At 41.6% G+C, this 14,861-nt stretch overlaps 1 protein-coding gene across 2 annotated transcripts in view; it reads right to left on the bottom strand.

The window, feature by feature from the left end:
• The window catches only part of LOC120715279 (CD82 antigen-like), a 42,078-nt gene extending 28,325 nt beyond the window's left edge, over positions 1-13,753 (bottom strand). The window contains exon 1 of one of the 2 annotated variants that reach the window (XM_040002174.1): positions 13,608-13,753. The gene's annotated coding sequence lies outside the window, so the exon portion shown is untranslated. Of the gene's footprint in view, positions 1-11,424; positions 11,576-13,607 lie in introns of those variants that run through there. The other variant, XM_040002173.1, reaches the window with a different exon arrangement.
• Positions 13,754-14,861: the final 1,108 nt, after the last annotated feature.

Genomic DNA, 14,861 nt, shown 5'->3' with positions numbered 1-14,861 from the left:
CTGCTAGTACCAGGCACAACCCTACATAGCTCAGCAGCTCTCAGTGACGCAACACACTGTGAGATTAGGGCACAAGGGTATACTATGAAAGAAGCTCAACACAGCGAGGCTTTCTTTGCATTAATTGACTTGGCAAGCCCAGTCGAAACAGTAAGTATCACAGTCGTGGTTGTCAGCTATATCTGTTAAACTAGGCTTTTTGGTCCAGGCTCTGTGCACACTCATATATAAATGAGCATTTCACACGTCGTATGCCTCTTCTTCCACACAAAATTATCCCTAGTGAGTCACGCAGGAGGAGGAAGCAGGATAAACACGCTGGCGTAAAGTTGCTCCTGAGAAACACCCGGCTTCCCCTGCTCTTGGTCATCATGGCCAACGTTCTGAGGAGCAAACTGAGTGTGCTCCAGGGAAACATTCTAAAAGGATTTTAGAGATTGTGGCATTTTAGCCTTTATAGAGACATTGCTTAGTGGGCCCAAACAGGATTTCAGACCTTTTTCTGGAGGGATTCAGATTACCCTTTTGTCTAGATCGAAAGGCCGAGGTGACCCAGAAAACTCAAGGAGGCGACGTATGTCTTTATTTTACTGAATGAAACTGTAACTCTGTGACTGTCATGGAACTAATCTGCACAGCAGATGTTGAACTTTTATCAGTATCAGTTTGTCCATTTTACCTGTTCCCACAGCTTTTTATAACAGCAGTGATGTAGTGAATAAACGGCAATCACTTTCACCAGAGGCACCTAACTTCATTCTAGATGATTTTAATCACGTCTCGCTTAAAGAGACACTATTTAACTTCTATCAGTATTCAGTTTTATTTTATTTTATGTATACAGCGCCAAATCACAACAACAGTTTCTTCAAGCCACTTTACATTGTAAGGTAGACCCTACAATAATACAGACAGAGAAAAGCCCAACAATCATATGACCCCCTATGAGCAAGCACTTTGGCGACAGTGGGAAGGAAAAACTCCCTTTTAACAGGAAGAAACCTCCGGCAGAACCAGGCTCAGGGAGGGGCGGGGCCATTTGCAGCGACCAGTTGGGGTGAGAGAAAGAAGACAGGATAAAGACATGCTGAGGAAGAGAGACAGAGATTAATAACAAGTATGATTCAGTCCAGAGAGGTCTATTAAAACATAGTGAGTGAGAAAGGGGACTGAAGAAATGCTCAATGCATCATGGGAATCCCCCAGCAGCCTACGTCTATTGCATCATAACTAAGGGAGGATTCAGGGTCACCTGGTCTAGCCCTAACTATATGCTTTAGCAAAAAGGAAAGTTTTAAGCCTAATCTTAAAAGTAGAGATAGTGTCTGTCTCCTGAATCCAAACTGGAAGCTGGTTCCACAGAAGAGGGGCCTGAAAACTGAAGGCTCTGCCTCCCATTCTACTTTTAAATACTCTAGGAACAACAAGTAGGCCTGCAGAGCGAGAGCGAAGTGCTCTAATAGGGTGATATGGTACTACAAGGTCATTGTTGGACAAATGTATGTATGGATGTCTCCTGTCCTACCAGACAGTCCTACTAGACAAAACGTTGGCTCACTGTACAAGTTAGTCCCACTACCCGTTACCTCCACTTGGTACTGCAGACCACAACTGTGCCCACTTATAAAGCAGTCTTAAAAAGACAGAAAGCACAGATAAAGGAGATAAAGAACTGGACAGAACAATTTGTGCTCTGCTTGCAAGAGTATTATGACTGCACACACTGGGATAAGGGATTTGCTGGAATGATTTGGACACACTTACTCATGTCATATGTTCTTATACTGCACTTTGTAGAGACATGATTATTCCTTCCAGGCAATTTAAAACTTATCCTAACAATAATAAATCTGTAAAGTCAAGCATACAGAAAAGAGTCAGTAAGAACAGTAAGGACTTCCTCCCGATGTCTAATGTCAGTGATGCTGCCTACCCTGTGGAGGTCTGTGCTTCCCTCCATGGATATGCCTCCCCAGACCATCACTGACCCACCACCATGTTGAACGACATTAAAAGCAGCATAAATACTCCACATCTTACCCAAACGCTTTCATGTTTGTCATATGTGCTCATAGTAAACAGGCTCTAATCTGTAAAAAGCATAGGATGCCAGTGGTGGACCTGCCACTTCTGGTATTCTATGGCAAATGCCACAAACATCAAGACAAGAAGGCTCCTTACCATACATGGAGGGTTTATCTCCAAATCCAGAACACTAAGCGGAAGGAGGCCGAGGATTAGTGAGTGTCAGAACCACTATCCAACAACATGAGCACATCAGACAGATGGCCACAACTGATTATGTGATTAACGAATATCTCAAGCAGCAGAAACACGAGAAAGAAGAAAGCAAGAAGACGAACCATCATGGAAGGCCCAAACACTGCCCGGCATGTTTTTAAACTGATAGAACAAGTGGCTGATGTTCAAAGATTCTACCAATGGATAGACAAAGTTGGACTAAAAGACACCCCAGAGGCACTAATCATGGCAGCACAAGAGCAAGCTCTAAGCACCAGACTGATAGAGGCTGGGGTCTACCCAAGGGCGTAGATTTGGTTTTGGCGTTGGTGGGGACGGACGATTCAACCGCCGAATCCTGCCCTGTTTCCTTTCTTTTTCCTTTTTATCTTTGCTTCTTGATAAAAAAAAAAAAAGGAGAAATATACTTCCCTACATATGCTATTCTACATCCTTTTAAACCATTTAAAATCACAATTCAAAGTTTTATATGTGAATTATATAATGTTAAATTACTATTAAACAAATGACTGAGTATTTTAGACTTTAGTTTACTTCAACCATATTCCATATAAATCAGGTATCATTCAAAAATAAAAATAGCTTCAAATAAAGTCATGACAATAAAAGAATATGACTTTAAGGACTTAACAATATTAGTTCAGTTATAGCACACCAACATCTCTGACACATTAGCACTAAGGGAACACTGAATGACCTGCTGGTTTTTGTCCATAAAACTACTCATCTAAGATGACCACAAAGTAAAAGATCTCTCAGCAGAATTATGCAACAGTTTAGGCAATATTGCCCCGATCAAATCAGTGAGCTGGGATTTTTCATTCTAAACATGAACTACTGTTACAGCAACAGACATGGACTACTGTTGCCCCACACAACAACTCAATGTCCACTATGTGAAGCAGCCAGCCAAACACAGGCCTTCTCCTCTCGTTAACTGAGATAAACTGCTGGCATGTTTGTTTTACATCTATACTGTCCAGTCTCTCCTGGTGGACACGGCAACACTTTTTTCATGGTTACATACAATTTTAGACTGATGTGGGCCAAAGCCTAGCACATACTTGCCAACCTTGAGACCTCAGAATTAGAGAGACATTCAAAAGGGCTGTTGGGGGGGGGGTATACATATACATACCAAAAATTTTTACAGTGTTTACTTATCGGATAAAATAAGTTAAATGTCACCGTTATTATTGTCTGGCCGGAAACAGGCCAGGGGTGTCCAAATACAGAAGCTGCGTCCACCTGAGGACCCGGCCTTCGCGGTCTAAGTGGGCCGGGTCGTCCGAAAGCCCGGTGGACCGGAAATGAGCGACTGTGAAATTGGACGGTCTAACCTTCAGAATTACGTCACCTCTGCCGTCTGCTCCTTGCTGTCTAAAATATAACCGGATGCTGGCGTAGATTCTCGACCATCTCACACTTCTGTTTAATCAGTTTTCTGTTTGACGTTTATTCAGCTGTGTGAAAACCCCGGAGGAACCCTTCCGAGGGATTAATAGTTTTATTTAATCTAATCTAAGATAATAACTTTAATCTCAGCCAAACCCATTTACTCACGAACAAATAAAACACTGAAAAAGGCCAAACAACAACATGTTTAGGTTATTTGAAGTTTACACAGTTACATTCTCGCCTGAAAATATGTTAAAAGTTTATTTTGTGACCCAGAAAGAGTAATAAGAGTAATATTAAAACTAAGTAGCTGCAGCAGTAGCCATTGTTGGAAACTAGAATTAGCTGGGCCAATCTGGGACATGGTTTTTCAATGTTGTTGTCTGGGTGGAAAAACGGGAGAATGGTGGCTCCGGGAGATTTTCGGGAGGGGCACTGAAATTTGGGATTCTCCCGGAAAAATCAGGAGGGTTGACATGTATGGCCTAGCATAGCCTGTAACGTTATTACGACGGACACATTTTATGAGTGAACTTGACTTTAAGTGATTTACAGGTTTCTTTGAAAAATATTTTTTTTATATCCAGGTTCTTCCTTTTTGCTGCCGTCCTCCTCTCCTCCTGGCAGTATGGAAGCCCGTTTCCGCCACTAAAAAAAAAAAAAAAAAAGGATCCATAACTCAAAATTCCGAGTTATTTTCTCGAAATTTCGACATATTAACTCGAAATTTCGATTTATTAACTCAAAATTTTGAGAAAAGTAACTCGAAATTTCGAGTTAGCGCTGCCAATCAGTAATCTACGTGAATGATGTCATTTCCTTGTTACCCGGAAGCTGAAGCCCTCAGCTACAAATGCTACAGCTAAGCTACCCGTATTACATCCAGTCGTGAATGCACAGATTGCTGAGTGTTTTCAGCCTGGCTTCACAAATGATGAAATCCCTGTGTTATTAGCTGAATCACATGGTGTTACTATCAGCAAACGTACTCGCGAAAGCGCCAATTTGTTGGGATCCGTTTTTGAGTGCGTGGTCCTCTGCGCCATATGCTTCCGGGTAACAAGAAAGCGACCTCATTCACGTATATTTTTGATTGGCAGAGCTAACTCGAAATTTTGAGAAAAGTAACTCGAAATTTTGAGAAAAGTAACTCGAAATTTCAAGTTATGGATACTAGCTTTTTTGTTTTTATTTAGTGGTGGAAACGGGCTTCCATATGGCAGCGCAGGCTTGCCGCTGCTAAAACTAAACAGAGCTCTCTGAAAGGCTCAGCCAATCACATTGGCCATATTTGTCACATGAGGTAGGACTCCAGTAGAGAACGTAATTTAACTCTTTCTGCACCGCTGGGTGAATGAGACGTTGACAGATCGTTTTTTTTTTCTTTCTATCGGGTTTGTTTGTCTTTGCTCGAAGAGATCAAATTATTGGTGGAGACAATTCAATAATCGCTGGATATTGGTGGGGACATGTCCCTTCCGTCCATGCCAAATCTACGCCCTTGGGTCTACCAAATCAGGCAAGACCCAACCCAGATAGGAAGAGAGTCCAGGGCCAATGTGCCGTCAGGTCAGCAGATCCGCATAAATTTCTGGCAATCTGGAGAACGCATTGTTAAACAGCAGACCCTCCAGATAACATGTCTTTTCTTTCTTTTCTTTTTGTTTTCATTCTTACCAGCTGTTCTCACAAAGAAAGTATTGGACAGGATACTTTTCTAAAAGTAGTACTGTAACTATCGTATCAAACACCATTTTAGTGAAATTATACTGGAATGAGATAATTACAGTTACGGGTTATATTCAGAAACGTGAGAAGATTGTTGCGAGTGGAGTTGGCTTATAGCACATTAGCTTATGTGCTCATGCAGGTGGATGGCAATGGAGGAGAAGGAAAAAGGAGGATGAGGCTCCATATCAGGGCTCATCATCGTCTTCTTTCTCTCTCTCTTTCTTTTTATTTGAAAAGCATGATTGGTCTGCCTATAGTTAGAGCACTGAGTCTTTGTTACCTTGTCATGCATTTTCCTTTTGTTTCTGGCCATTTGACAATACAGAAATGTTTTTATGCTTGAGTAAATTAAAGCCCCATTTTAAAAAACCTGGGTAAAAATGTTTTTTTATTACAATCTTCCTTTGATTGGAAGCCAAAACCTGTTGGGATGGGTACCAGATATTTTTTGCATGCAGGAAAAACTCAAAACAGCAAAAAACTTTTTAAAGCATACTATAAAAGCAGTTAAAATACAGTCAGACAATTTTATTATGACTCTTACATGTCTGACAGACTAAGGAATGATATGATATGATATGATATGATATGATATGATAGATTTCCTCCCTGACCTTCATGTATTTGATTGTTACCACTGCACTGCATAGGCTGGGTTCCAAAAAACTAAAAAGTTGAATCAGACTAAAGTTTTTCTACCAAGCAACATAAGCACTTGGCAGCAGAAGAGCTTTAAGTTGGTCCTGATATTTGCATGTGCATATTTCAGGTGGACGCTGTGGCTTAATGTCAAACTTAGTACTACTGAGAAACTGAGGAACTGACAAGGAGACCTCTGGGCTGTAGAGTGGGGGTTAAACAGAGATCGAAGGTTTAAACCCTGTGTGCCAGCAGTCATTGTGGGGAATGTAAGGTCCCTAGCTCACCCAGACCCAGAGAAAGTTCAGAGAGTCCAGCATAATGTGCTTCACTGAAATGTGGCTGAACGATCAGATACCGGACTCTGCTGTTTTGATCCCTGGCTTCTTCACGGTTCGGATGGACAGAGATACCGACGCCAGCGGCAGAAAAAAGGAGGTGGGGTGGGTGTGTTTGTGAACTGCAGGTGGTGTAACCCGAGACATATCTCTGTTAGAGTGTTTCTGCTACTGCGACGTCAAGCTACTCGCCATCAGACTTTGCTTGTATTATCTGCCCAGGGAGTTTACTTCTCCTTCCCTGCTGAAGGAGAAGTTGGAGGACATGCAGGTGGAGGCTCCACTGGTCTAGTGGATCCGCGACTACCTGACAGGCAGACCACAGTTTGTGAGACTGCAGAGCTCTGTGTCTGAGAGTCTGAACAGCAACATAGGTGCGCCCCATGGAACTGTTCTGTCCCCTTTCCTCGTCACCATCTATACGGCCGACTTAAAGTATATTACAGAAACCTGTCTCCTCCAGAAATTCTCTGACGACACAGACATTATTGGAAGTATGGACATGGGATGGGAAGAGGAGTACAGAGGACTGATTGATCGTTTCGTGAGATGGTGTGAGGTGAATCACCTGCAGCTGAATGTGGCCAAAACAAAGGAGCTGGTGGTGGGCTTTGGCAGAAACAGATCCCGACCCTCCTCTTTGTGCAACAGTCACATCCTACAAGTATCTGGGAGTTCAACTGGATCACAAGTGGTCTGCCAACACGGACGCTGCCTACAAAAAGGGTTCGAGCCGGCTTTACTTTCTACGAAGGCTCAGATCTTTCAATGTATTCAGCAGGCTGCTCGATATGTTTTATCATCTTCTTTGCTGTGGCGTGCTGGGGTGCACGCATCAAAGCAAAGGACACAAACAGACTGAACGAACTCATCAGGAAGGCAGAATCTGTTGTTGGCATGAAGCTCACCTCCCTGGAGGTGGTGATCAGTGACAGAAAGCTGGCAAGACTGCTGGCAATCATGGACAATGACTCCCACCCCCTTCATAACGTGCACGACAATCTGAAGAGCAGTTTCAGCAACAGGTTCCTTCAACCTGGCTGTCTGAGGGAACGTTACAGGAGGCCGAAATCATAAACGGGACCTTCAGGATTTGAAGACTGTGAACTATAAGTAGCCAAAATTACACCTGGGCAATGCATGCAACTGGTTTCTCCATACAGGAGTCTGTCATCGCCAACAAAGGCTTTTGTACAAAGTATTAAATACATTTCAATAAATATACGTTCTCCCTGTGTCTTTACTCATTATTATACATAGTGTAATGTATGGACATCTATGGTTTGATTTCTTTACAGGTGTGCATTGGATGGCTTTTTACCAGGTATAGGTTATAGGTTTGATTACAATTACTACCATAATGCCGTTAAATTGGGATGCAACGTCATCTAAACAGCTTTGACTGGCAGAGACGGAGAAACTTGCATATCTCTGTTGTGCAAATGCTAAGAGGAAGTCCAGCGTTTACATTCCCCCAAAACAAAAACTGACTAAAGAAATCACTCTGAGGTCAAACATTGATTAAGGTCAGTGCTGTAGACGTCACCCAGTGGAAATTTGTATTTGTTTTATAGTCCGTTTTATCCTGATTTTAGTCTGTTTATTTGTATGTGATTTTCACTTTGATTCTAATATTTGTATTGCATGTTTTTAGTATTTTTGCATGATATTTTATATCATATATCATATTGTTTTAATCCACTATGGACTGGTTGGACAATAGACAAATTAGCAGGCACCTGTTGAGGTGTGGGTGTGCCCCGAGGTGGCCTATCCGGTCTTTAAGTCTGACTGGGCCCAAACTCCGCTTCAGTTTTAGAACAGGAACTTGTATCTTTCTTAAAATATAAACACCATCCTTCACTAACTGACTGTAAAATCAGTTCCAGTTTCTAGCTGATATCTCAGTTTGTTACTAACACAGCTCATGTCCAGGAAAACAAAAACAAACAAACAGTTAACCCCAGTGCAGGACCATCACTGAAACAAGACTGGAAACCTCCATCATCTCATCTTTGCAGCTCTCCATTTAGTATATAAGGCTATATCTTGTTTAACAAACAGCCCACGTGTCAGCTGTCAGGAGAACTGACAAAAAATGTAAGAGCAGAACTTAAGATCCTGAAGTGTGCGAGGAAAGGATCAGCTTTATTTGAGATCTGAGTGACAATCATCACATTTCAGTTTGTGATGATTCTGTTCTCTTTGTGATTACAGAAGCTACTGTCAGATTAGACCTCAGCACCACCCAGTGAGGACAGACAAATCATCCCATATGCTCCCTGTTTCTGGTAACTCCAAAATTAACTGATGAAAAAGGCACAAAGGCCATATTACATGCATACTACTACACCAACAAGCAATATCTCTACTCAAAGGAGACATCTCACAGATGCCAAACGTGCAAGTTTTGTCACCCTCAGATCAAAATTCACTGAACCAGCAGCAAAACATGACCAAAACGATGCTTCAAGCTTGAAAAACATTAGTATGAATTCTTTCATACCCGTGCTGTCTTGCTTCCAAAACTTAAATCCACCGCAATTAAAAGGCATTAACTGAATAACTCGATCTCCCACAATGCCTCAGAGCAGTTCCTTGCCAAAAAAACAAAACAAAACAATTTTATGCCCGGTTACAGAGATTTGTGTGTGGGTAATAAAAACAAATTCAAAAACAAGCATTGTTTGGAGGCATGTCAATAAAGTTAAATACCTTCTGCTATTCAGTATTTCAGAAACAACTCTCGCAGATTGTGCCAGATGTGTTCAGTAAAACCTCTGTAACTTCGCTCTGTTTCACTTCAGCAGCATCAGTCTGTGCAAAGATAATGTCAGTATATATGTCTACTGCAGCATGTTTTCAAAAGGGTTATATTCTATAAGATACAGAAAGAATTAGGCGAGGAAAAAATTTCTGTGGCTTTATTTTGATATACAGAGTTTTTAAATTGCATGTTGGTCGTGTCATTTTCAATCAGGAGCCTCAGAAAGGCTCTTGGGTTTTAGAGGTTAAACTCATGTTCACATGTTGTTAGTTGTGGAGTAGAATTTGAATGAGGGAGCTAAAAATGGGTAATCCCATAATTAGCTCTAAGGCAATTCCAAAAAGGAAAAACAAGTTGTGGACTCACTATGGATTAATGTTTGAAATATACCCCTTCTGTTATCATGCAACACCGAACACCGAAGAGGTGTAGTACCGAGTTAAACTGTGAGCCCCCCAAGTCTTCTCATCAAATCTTTCTAGAATGGAGCCAAACTGTTGCAGAGCTCAAAGAGATGAAAACATTCTTATCTAACAGTCATTTAGACTTTTAACCTCCAGCTGTATGCAGCGCAGTCCAATTTATCCAACAAGACAGGCTTTTCTGTTCGTGGTATATGGAAAGTCACCAAAGCGAATCGTGGAGCTGGCCCTGGAGCTGAACCGATCTATTGTCTCACATTGTGAGAAAGAGATGAAGGTCCTCTGATGAGCAGGCAGCTAAAATATTGGCTGAGCACTGACGCCACCGTGGAAAAAACAAACTGACCCACATTTTCATCTATAACAGAAACATGTCCTCAAACAGACGGCCCACTCTGCTTTCAGTGAGAGTTAGAGTACACTGTGAACATTAATTTATTATTTATTAATTTGTCAGTGTTTGCTGAAGTGTGTAGCATGATTGCAAAACATCCTAAACATCGTAATATAGTAAAGATGGAGAACTTGGAGAATTAAAGTGAAAGTGCACTGAAGCTTCTGGCTACACGTTTCAGTGGTCAGTGTTTATCTGTTTTGTTTGTCCTTTAGTTTAACTCCTGCTGAGAAGGTCACAACATACAAGCACCTTCTTTGTAGTGAAGTGAAACAGTGTGAAAATCACACTGAACTCTGCAACCTCTGTCTATACTTGTGCTGCTTTTCTGATCTCTGATTTCTTCATGCTTGTTCCCTTTTGCAGTGAACATGCTAATGTTTCCTTTCCTGCCTGAGCCCATTTTCAACTAATCCAGCTATATCATACTTGCATATAGCATCACCATCATCCACCATTAGACTGGACAGGACTGGACACAAGAATGTCTAAATACCCCAAATCATTCACTCCACAAACTGATATAAATGAGGTCAAATAAATGTCACGTTAGTTATGTGAGGGGATGCAAAACAAATCAATAAAAGTACAGATCCATAAACAGACAAAAGTTTGGTCTGATGAACAAGGATAACCTGTTTGCCAAACTGGTTTACATAAAAGTGAAGTACAGCATAATGTGAAAAGATGCAGTATTGGTGGCTTGTTCAGTGTAAACTTAATTATCCACAAATGGATATGATGATGTCACACATTTCTTTTGTTTGGTTAAAAAAAAATTAATTATTTTTACCAATTTGCTTAAATACACTTCTCAGTAATTACCTTGCAAAACTACTTACCTACAATATTAATGGATCAAGCATAAAAGCTGGTGTAAAAACGTATTTATTCTTTAATTTAAAGTAGATTTATTATAAATGCAGTATCCTGTTAAGTACACTGCATGCTTACTATAAAGGCAAGTTTCTTCCTCAGTTTAAACCATTAAATAGTAAGTCGTGCATTAGCGAATATTGGGAATAAATGCCTGGCCATGAAAAGCTTCAGTCTGCCGTCTGTTTCTCTTTGGACCACATTTGCTCAGGCTTTAAACAGATCACTGCATTTCTGAATGACAAACTTTGCAGCAAGAAAACTTCTGACGTTTATTTTTTGTATTTTATTTTACTTCATTTTTGTGGGGTTTACTACAAGAGTAGAGTCTCTAAGCAGTGTAAAAGGAGACTAAACTTTAGCTGTAGAGCAAAGAAGGGTCCGACACACAAATCCTCTCCAGAGGCGCCATATCACCAACCCCTTCACCTCACAGCATCCACAAAGCAGCTGATATGTGGCCGATTTTGCGAACTTCCACTCGTGATCAGCTGAACTCAATCACCATAGCTGCTACAGACGCGCACAGGTAAGGAGAACAGGGCTTTAGAGAAGCCGTTCCTCTAAACGCACACAGTCGGAGCAGCGCTTACTCACGTGTTTCGGTGTAAATTGTGAAGAAGAAAAGGTTGAGCGCGACTTCTGTTAGGATCCTGTGCCCTCTGAAAGACCCGCTGCTGGGACTGAAGAAGCAGCGTGCCTCGGCAGCAACAACCGTCAGATACTGTCCCCATCATCCCCCAGGAGGAGGAGCTACGCCGCGCTGTAGCTTGTCGTGTCGGAGCGCAGGACTCCTGTCACAGTAAATACTTCCATTCTTCTGTAGAAACGGCTTGTTAAACCCAAAACCTTCATACTGTTACACTTATAATCCCATTTTAACACATTGCTGCCCGGTGAATTCTGCTCGAAACGTAACCGTGTGGAACAGACCTCAGCACGGTGACTATCTTATTTACTCACCAGTGCAAATAACAGCCCCCTGCCCTTTCTAAAACGGCAAATGGTGGGCAAAATGTTAATAAAACTAATAATAAAATACATTTTTGTTTATACACCTGTATTGTGTACCTTCAGCATCCCACTGAAGTACCAGGCTGGACGGGGACTGTTCCCGTCCTTTCACAAAGTGGTTTACTTCTGATCACGCCTGATGATCCGGGTGACCGTGGAGAGAATTCACACTCACCGTCCGAGCAAGTAAATGTTTTCTTTGGATCATTGCTTTTGTTCGTGCAGATTCATTGATTAAAAAATGCAAAACTTTACATAATGATATCATTTCATCTGAAATAGAGCTTGTTAAACTTAGCAGATATGTTGGTCCAAATCAGCATATTATGCTGTAAGAATTGTGTACAAATATTAACACATGACATCTAATGTCTGTCCTGTTACAGAACATGCTCATCTCTGTTAGCGTTTGGAGTGCTCAGTCACTTTCATGTCACTGACATTACAAAGAGTGTTATGAGAGTGTTCATAAACAAGTAATATCTGAAAAAAAAGTCTGAACTATTTTGAAGAGGAATATAATTTCAAACCAATCTAAAGATTTCTTTTGTTGTTGGAAAAACAGTTCACTGTACCACTTTCAGGGTTTTTTTTCTCACATTGAAATCTGGCAATTTTTGAACATGAATGTCTCAAAATGCCTCCTGTAGGGAGAAACTAGTCACGTGCATTGCTCAGGCATGATTTTGGCCATTCTTCCACACAAACAAGCTTCAAACGCTGAAGGCACCGTCTATGAACTGTGAGCTTTAGTTCTCTCCATAGATTTCCAATTTGATTCATGTCAGGTGATTGGCTGGGTCATTCTAGCAGCTTTATTTCTTTCCTTGAAACTAGTTGAGAGTTTCTGTGGCTGTGTTTTGTCATCATTGTTTAGCAGAAACATCCACCCTAGTTTCTTCTTCATCATCCTGCTACATTTGGTACAGATTTCTCTCAAGAATGTTTCTGTCATGGTCCTGGGTCGGTGATCCAGCGCTTTTAGTTCGTTATCATTTTCTTGATGATGATTGTTTAAGTTCTATGTGTTATATTCAGTCTGCCTCTGAGTCCGCGTCTGTATCCGTCTGTCTATGGTGTCTCCCCATCTGTTTGTGAATCTGTCTGTTTAGTTCAATGTCTTGTCTGGTTCCATGTGTCTGAGTTTCCTGTTTTATTGTGAAGGTCTGTGTCATATGTGAGTGTGCTCAGTTTACGTTTCCCCTGTCCCGTCAGCTCAGATTCCTCCCAGCCGTGTTGCCCTCCTGTCTCTCATCCCCTGATTACTGGTGTGTGTATTTAAGCCCTGTGTGTTCTCCTGCCTGTTGCTGGTTTGTCTGTGTAACTCCGTGTCAGTCTGTTACCCTGTGTTCCACGGTGGCCTGTTCCTCGTCTGCTTCTCATCCCGTTGTCATATGCTCCCAGGTCTGTTATTTTTAGTTCTCCCAGTTTAGGTGTATTTAGTTATTTGTTATGCCCCACTGTTTGTTTGCCACTACACCTCTGTAAATAAAACTACCGGTATCTCATCCACTGCCTGCATCTTGGGTCCTTCTTCCAACTCCACACGGCTCGCCTCGGCAGCCGTGACAGTTTCAGTACATTTTTCTAGTAATCCTTCCTTAAATTAAATGAAGCCTGCCAGTGCCATATGCTAAGAAAACAGCCCCACACCATGATGTGCCCACTTACTCTTTGCAGGGTAATTTTGGGGGTGATATACAATGCGCGTTGACCTCCAAACATAGTGTTTATTATGGAGTCCAAAGAGTTCAATTGGTGAATACCTCATTGTTCCTCATGTATCCAAGTTTTGACTAACGGAGGACCTTCCCAGGGAGCCTGAGGAATGTGATCCCCCTGTCGTTGAAGCACACCCTCCAGTCCCCCATCTTAAAGATGGAGACCACCATCCTAGTCTGCAAATACAGAAGCACCACCCTCAGATCATGATGTTGCAGAGGCTTTATCTAGAGCAGGGGTGTCCAATTCCATGCCAGTGTCCTGCAGCTTTTAGATGTGTCCTCATCACAGCTGATTCAAAGGGCTAAATGACCTCCTCAACGTGTCTTGAAGTTCTCCAAAGGCCTGTGAATGAACTAACTATTTGATTCAGGTGTGTTGACCCAGGGTGAGATCTAAAGCCTGCAGGACACTGGCCCTTGAGGCCTGGAGTTGGACACCCCTGATGTAGAGCCTTTAGGAACTCAGAGCCAACCTGGTCCACCCCAGGGGTCTGGCCACCAAGGAGTTATTTACAGATAAAGCCACTTAAAATAGCCGCCTCGTCCCTGACAGGACCATGTTGGATGCCCGGACGATTCCCGACTGATTATCAGCTGATGATCAGCGGTAATAATATCCCCGCTCATGATGTAGATGATGCAACTGTGAGTAGTAAAGCTGCTAAGTATCTATGAAAATCGGTGGTAATGTTTTGGATATCCACCAGGGGGAGCAGTGTGGCAGCACATTCATTTACAGGCTTTCTACACAGTAATACAACAGAATCACGTTTATAATAACAATAACTATAAAATACTGATATAGATATTTACTTGCACCAAATAAAATAGATAGAAGACATAAAGTGATGCTTGCAATCTATAATTAAAGCATAAAATGATTATTTAACTGCACCGCTAATGTTCTTATATGAAATGTAAACGTGAACGTGAATTAATTAATGGCTGGATCATGCAATACCAAAGGTTTTTGGTTGTTTGTTTGTGTTTAGCCTGTCCTGTTTGGCATTGTAGCAATCAGAATTGTTCAATTCAATTCAGTTCAATTCAGTTCTATTTATGCAGCACCAAATCACAAAAACTATTGCCTCAAGGTGCTTTGTATTGTAAGGTAGACCCTATAATACGGTGGCCCTGAGAGGCCAAATGGATTGCAACTTAAGAAAACACCAGCAATAAGAAAAATGCTGCAGAGGCACACAAAACACAACGGAAATAGGAAAAACAAAAACTGAAACAGGAAAAAACTGATTTCCAAAAGCACAAGGGAAGTGTTTCTGGGAAGACAATAACCTG

Source organism: Simochromis diagramma, unplaced genomic scaffold (genome assembly GCF_900408965.1).
Source record: "Simochromis diagramma unplaced genomic scaffold, fSimDia1.1 OVJJ01000430.1, whole genome shotgun sequence".
NCBI lineage: Eukaryota > Metazoa > Chordata > Actinopteri > Cichliformes > Cichlidae > Simochromis > Simochromis diagramma.
The sequence above is the reverse complement of the archived record's forward strand: the minus strand, read 5'-3'. Positions and strand labels throughout refer to the sequence as shown.